Source organism: Panthera onca, chromosome A1 (genome assembly GCF_046562875.1).
Source record: "Panthera onca isolate mPanOnc1 chromosome A1, mPanOnc1 haplotype 2, whole genome shotgun sequence".
In the NCBI taxonomy this organism is placed as follows: domain Eukaryota; kingdom Metazoa; phylum Chordata; class Mammalia; order Carnivora; family Felidae; genus Panthera; species Panthera onca.
In genome coordinates, this window is record NC_138339.1 from 135,619,308 (window position 1) to 135,625,807 (window position 6,500).

At 36.4% G+C, this 6,500-nt stretch overlaps 1 non-coding gene across 1 annotated transcript; it reads right to left on the minus strand.

Annotated features, from left to right (window-relative positions):
- Positions 1–5,459: 5,459 nt before the first annotated feature.
- Positions 5,460–5,618, minus strand: LOC132682632 (U1 spliceosomal RNA). Its single transcript, XR_009611802.1, has one exon. It is a non-coding gene; the product is annotated as a U1 spliceosomal RNA (small nuclear RNA).
- Between the last annotated feature and the right edge of the window lie 882 nt (positions 5,619–6,500).

Here is a 6,500-nt window from a genome sequence, read left to right on the forward strand (position 1 = left end):
CCCCCCGCCAAGAAATAGCATTGTTAGTGAGGATGTAGAGAAAAAGGAATCCTCTGTAAGTTTTTAATCAAAACTCGAACAACCCTGTCAAGCTTGTGCTGAGCTCAAAGAGGTCTGGCAAATCCAGAAAAAGAAAAATGAAGGAAATGTGAGGAAATCATGACCCAAGAAAGCAGCAAATGACTCTAAGAAGTAAGTAGTAGTCAATAAGATGATTCCTGATGGCATTGGGGATGACGTGCCATGGGCTGGCGATCTATCCTCTTCCTGAGGATACAACCTGACACATTGGTTAGAAAAATAAACTGCGAAATGGTAAACCTTGAGGGTCTTCATGGTGAAGGTAGTAGTTTCAGTTAACCTTTGTGGATAAGACAGATAATTAGGTTGATTCTGATGGATATGAATCCCAGAATGTATGTAAAAGTTAGAACGTTGAAATGATGAAAAAAACCTTATCAGCAAAAATGACAATATCAGTGTGCCGGGTCTTATATGATTAAGAAGCTGCAGGGAGAGTCTATGGATGGCAAATTTCCATTAAAGTGCACCCATTAAAAATTGTAGTTGGACTGAATACCTCAGTGCCATCCTACCTTTTTCTTAGTCCATTTTTTTTTTAATTTTCCCTGTGAACAAGGATATCGTTTGGGTACAGGTGAAGACTTTCCTTTTCTTTAAGTGGACCCAATATAATTTATCCTTCCTTTGGGCTTTCAGGGGAAGAAAAATAATTTTCCTTCTACTCTTCTGAGTTCTTGGCTAAGAATCCTTAATAAACAGATTAACAAGAGAAAAACAAATGGAAGGTTAGCAGCGTGTATACCTCATGTACACAGGGAAGATACCCAGGGGACATGAGTAACTCACAGAGGTGGCTTTAGAAATTAGCATTAAATACCATGTTATTAAGGGAAAGGGAGGGGGCCATCAGAGCCTGTCAGAGTAGGGTAAATGATTTTTAGGAAAGGTGTGTGGGTCCTTGGGAGAATAAAATGGAGGCATGACCATTTGCAACAATGTTGGAGTGTGGTGTGGGTTTCTAGTCTCTTATTTGTGAGAAGAGTCAAACTTCCCTGATTGAGGAACCTAGCAGGGAGGACCTGTATGATGGTTATCTTCCTTTTGGATGATTTATCTTCCAAACATAAGAGGATAAAGGAAGTTCAAAGAAAGCTTCTCCCTGCATTTGCTGTTTTTCAAATGCCTACATTTCAAAATAATCAGTATGCCAAAGTGGTATATTTTGGGGTGGCATATTCTATCCTTCAACCTTTTGTAAAATTGTTAATGCCTGTACCCTTTAAATTCCATATATTTTTGCATATGGGGCACCCATACCCCAAGTCACCTCTGTGAGCTCTAAATGAATCTGTGATTCTTTATGCTACAGTAAACTAGGATTGATCTAATTCCAAACTCCACCGATGCTTCTTTTATATTTTGAGTTGAATTTCCTTGTTTTGGCCAATTTATAGTACTCTAAATCTTTAGAATGTGAAGCCACATATACCATGTCAACAAGCATAGAGTTTTCACCCTGCTGCATTTGCTAAGATCTGGCCCAGAGATGCCTTGTTTTGTTTGGCATGTGCAATACTGGCCCTTATCATTTTGCTTCCTTTTTAAAAAAATCACTTGTCAACACTCAAAATCAAGAGATTTCATATAAAAACTGAGATTTATGGAGCATTAAAAAATACACAAATAGCTTCCTATCCTTCTGTGCTTTCTTTTTCTACATAGTATTTATTATCATCTATACATTTTACACACTTGGTTCTTGTCTATCCCTTCCCCTGGAATGGATGTATTTCATCTGTCTGCAATTCAAGATGATTTTTTTTTTTTTTTTGCTGTTGAGAAGGTGACCAAGATATTGCATGGCAGTATCATAGGTAATAGGTAAGACTTCTTCCTTTACCCCCTGGTTCTTGAAATTCATTAGACTCAGGGCAAAGTCCTTCTTTCTATCCTTAGAAATAAGCCTGGTATTAATTTACTGATTCATATTGAAAACGAGGTAGAAAGGATCTTATTGCTGTTCATAGTTTCTACAATGTCTTAGAACATATCCTTGTTCTTCAAATACATTGCATTTCTGTCTCCTACAGGATGTGGAATGCTGCATCAACTTTGCTTCCCTAATGGATGTGGTTTGTGTGCACTAGAGGAAGCATAGTGAGAATTTTATGTTTTAGATGCAGTATTCTGATTGCTGCTTCCTACTTCATAACCCCACATGCTTCATAAAATTTATGATAAAAAGAAAGCATTTTAACTCTTCTCGTAGATTTATTTTATTCAACAAATATTTACGGACTACTCCAGGGGATAGTATTCAGCAAGATATTGCCAGTACACATAGATCAGAGTTTACTTTTCACATTGTTTATGTTTTAGTAGTGTTACTATGACCCAGTCTTAATATTATAAAATTAACATGCTATTTTGAAAATATTGTATGAATAGATTGGTAATGGGATTAGGATCTGTATTAAGTGTTGATTAATGTAGCTTTGCAACACTTTAAAAATTTCAGTAAAGGAAATAGGATTTAGAAAGTTATTTTTTCAACTTGTACAAATTCCTGTGTCACCCCACATTTGTGCTTACTTTCAGAATATTGATGATCGCATTACACCATGCTTCTTTTACTATTTTATATAGGATTCAGAAATAAGAAATAATAGTGGAAAGGATGCTCTTATTAATTGGAACTAAAGAACTTGGTATTTTAGTTTGTCTTAGAAATAATTTTTTAAAAGTCTTTACAATTTTTTTTTAATGTTTATTTTGAGAGAGAGAGAGAGACATCCTAAGCAAGGGAGGGGCAGAGAGAGGGGGAGAGAGAGAATCCACAGCAGACTCCATGCTGTCAGTACAGAGCCTCACTTGGGGCTCAGTCTCACGAACTGTGAGATTATGTCTTAAGCTGAAATCAAGAGTCGGATGCTTAACCACCACCTGGGTGCCCCATCTTAGGTACTGTTATGAAAAACCCAACAAACAACCCAAAACCTTGAGTTAGGTGTTTGGTCAGTCATTCCCTGTGAGCCTGCATTTCCTAAATGAAAGTAAAAGGGGTACTTTATTATTATTTAAATTTAGGTAGAATTTACATACAATAAAATTATTATTTACAATTAAATTATTTGACAACTTTTAACAAATGTATGTATATATGTAACACTGAAGAAAAGAATTAAGGAAGACCTTGCCACTCAGTGGAAGTATATATTCATTGAATGGAACACTTGATATTGTTTGTTTGTTCTCTAGAAATTGATCTTCATCCAATGCAATCACAATAAGAATTTCAACAGAATTTTTTCCTAGACGTTGGCAAGCTGTTAAAATATTTCATAAACATTTTATATACTCTATGGAGAATATGCAGGAAAAAGCATTTGGTAGAATTCAGCATTCTTTTATGGTAAATAACAACAAAAACTGCAAACTGCAAATAGATGAAAGGCGTTTCCAAAACCTATAGTTAGCATTATACTCAATGAAGAAATGTTGAATGCTTTCCTCCATAGATGGGGAACCAGGCAATGATGTCCATTCTCACACTACTATTCAACATTGTACTATTGGCCCTAACTATCGAAATACAGTCAGTAATAAAATCCCTTAAGGTCAAGAAGGAAGGAGAAAAAGTTTTATTTGAGGATGAATTCATGGTTAAGTGAAAAAAATCTAACTACATTGGAGCACCTGGGTGGTTCTCAGTTAAGCATCCAGCTCTTGGTTTCAGCTCAGGTCATGATGCCATGGTTCATGAGTTTGAGCACAGAGCCTGCTTGGGAATTTTCTCTTTCTCTCCCCCTCTGCCCCTCCTTTGCTTACACTCCCTCTATCGAAGTAAATAAATAAACTAAAAAGCAAAACAAAACAAAAAAACCCAAAAAGCAATTACATGAAGTAATATGTGAAATTAGTAATGTTAAAGGAGACAGTTTAATAGAACATGCATAAGAGCTTTTCACTGAAGACTACAGAAAATAAAAAGAATTGCATGGCAAGTTTCCCAAATTGGTCTATAGATTAAATGCAATCCCAACAAAAATTCTTGTAGAGTTTTTTGGTAGAATTTCATAGTTCAAAAATGTACATGGGAATGTGCATGACCTAGAATAGTCAAATAACTTTTTAAAAGAACAAAATAGGAAGATTTGCACTGCCTGATTTAAAGATAACAATAAAGTTATAATAGTTAGGACAGTACAGTATTGGTAAAAGCATAAACGTGTCAGTAGAACAAAATAGACAATCTAGAAATGGGATGACACAGATAAAATCAGTTAATTTTTGACACAAATACCAAAGCAGTTCTATCGGAAGAAGATTCTTCACCACAAATAGTGCTGAAGCAGCTGTATATTTTTATTCTGCCAAAATAAAAATAAATAACATCAACATTTACCAAGAACAAACATGACCTTGAAAAGGATCAATGTTTAAACATAACAAATGAAGGGAGTCTGAGTGGCTCTGTTGCTTAAGCATCTGGCTCTTGGTTTTGGCTCGGATCATGATTTCAATTTGCTGGGTTTGGGCCCCCTGTTGGGCTCTGTGTGGCAGCACAGATCCTCCTTGGGATTCTCTCTCTCTCTCCCTCTCTCTTTCTCTCTCTCTTTCTCTCTCTCTTTCTCTCTCTCTTTCTCTCTCTCTGTCCCTCCCCCACCAGCTCTGTCTCTTTTAAATAAATAAACTTAAAAAAAATTTGGGGTGCCTAGGTGGCTCAGTCAGTTAAGCATTGACTTCGGTCAGGTCATGATTTCATAGTTTGTGAGTTCAAGTCCTGCATTGGGCTCACTGCTGTAAGCTCAGAGCCTGCTTCAGATCTTCTGTCCCCCTCTCTCTCTGCCCCTCCCCTGCTTGTGCTTTCCCTCTCTCTCTCTCTCTCTCTCTCTCTCTCTCAAAATAAATAAAAACATTAATAAATAAATGTAACAAATGAAGAAGAAAATATAGGAGAAAATCTTTGGTGCCTTGAAATAGGCAAATATTTCTTACATATAAACTAACAAGCATTTAGCTACAAAAAAAAATTGCCTTTATCATTAAACCTTTTCTTTGAAGAAAACCCTTAAAAAATGAAAGGAAAGCTATGTAAAGGGAAAAATATTCGCTATACATATATTTTACAAAGAAACCATATCCAGAACATAAAAAGAACTTGTGTGACTCAGTAATAAAACCAAAAAAGAAAAAAAACAATTAAAAATGGGCAAAAAAATTGAACAGACCCTTCACAAAAGCAAATATACAAATGCCAAATTTACTCAAAGTAGATGCTTAAATCACTCAACAGAAAAAAATGAAAATCACAATTAGATATCACTGTATAGTCACTAGATTGATTATAATTTAATTTTTTCTTCCTTTTCTTTCTTTCTTTCTTTCTTTCTTTCTTTCTTTCTTTCTTTCTTTCTTTCTTTCTTTCTTTTCTTTCTTTCACGAATGCAGTCCCCCGCTACCACAGATTATGCAGTCGAGTAGGCCTCATTTGAGGAAATTGCAGCAGTCAGCACATCTGGAGTGCAATGGATACGCCTTGCCCTGGGAAAACCACCTTAGTGATCATGGTGTCTCCCCTGCTAGATAAGTGTGGATTGATTAAAATTTTAAAACTGACCTTTTCAAGCAAGTGTTGATGAAGATATGACACAATTGGGACTCTTAACTTTTTTTAAAATGTTTATTTTTGAGAAAGAGAGAGACAGAGCATGAGCAGGGAAGGGGCAGAGAAAGAGGGAGACACAAAATCTGAAGCAGGCTCCAGGCTCCCAGCTATTATCACAGAGCCTGACATGGGGCTTGAACTCAAGAACCGCGAGATCATGACCTGAGCCGAGGTTGGATGCTCAACCAAATGAGCCACCCAGGAGCCCCTTGAACTCTTAAACACTAACATGGGGATAAACATCTACAATTACTCTATAAAATTATTTTGAAATTTCTTAGTAAGTTAAATGTGGATGTAGTTTGGGAGTTGGACATTCAGCTTCTAGGTATTTATTAAAGTCCTCACAGGGGCGCCTGGGTGGCGCAGTCGGTTAAGCGTCCGACTTCAGCCAGGTCACGATCTCGCGGTCCGTGAGTTCGAGCCCCGCGTCAGGCTCTGGGCTGATGGCTCAGAGCCTGGAGCCTGTTTCTGATTCTGTGTCTCCCTCTCTCTCTGCCCCTCCCCCGTTCATGCTCTGTCTCTCTCTGTCCCAAAAATAAATAAAACACGTTGAAAAAAAAAAAAAATTAAAAAAAAAAAAAAAAAAAGTCCTCACAAATACTTGTACCCAGATGTTTATTTAAAATTTTTTTCTTATACAAATGTTTATAATACCTTTGTTTATAACTCCTCAAACTTGAAACACCACAAATATCCATTAACAAGTAATTGGTTAACCAAAACATGGCATATCCATGCACTGGAATACTATTCGGTAATGAAAACAAATGAATTACTGATAAACCTAGTAACATAGATGAATCTT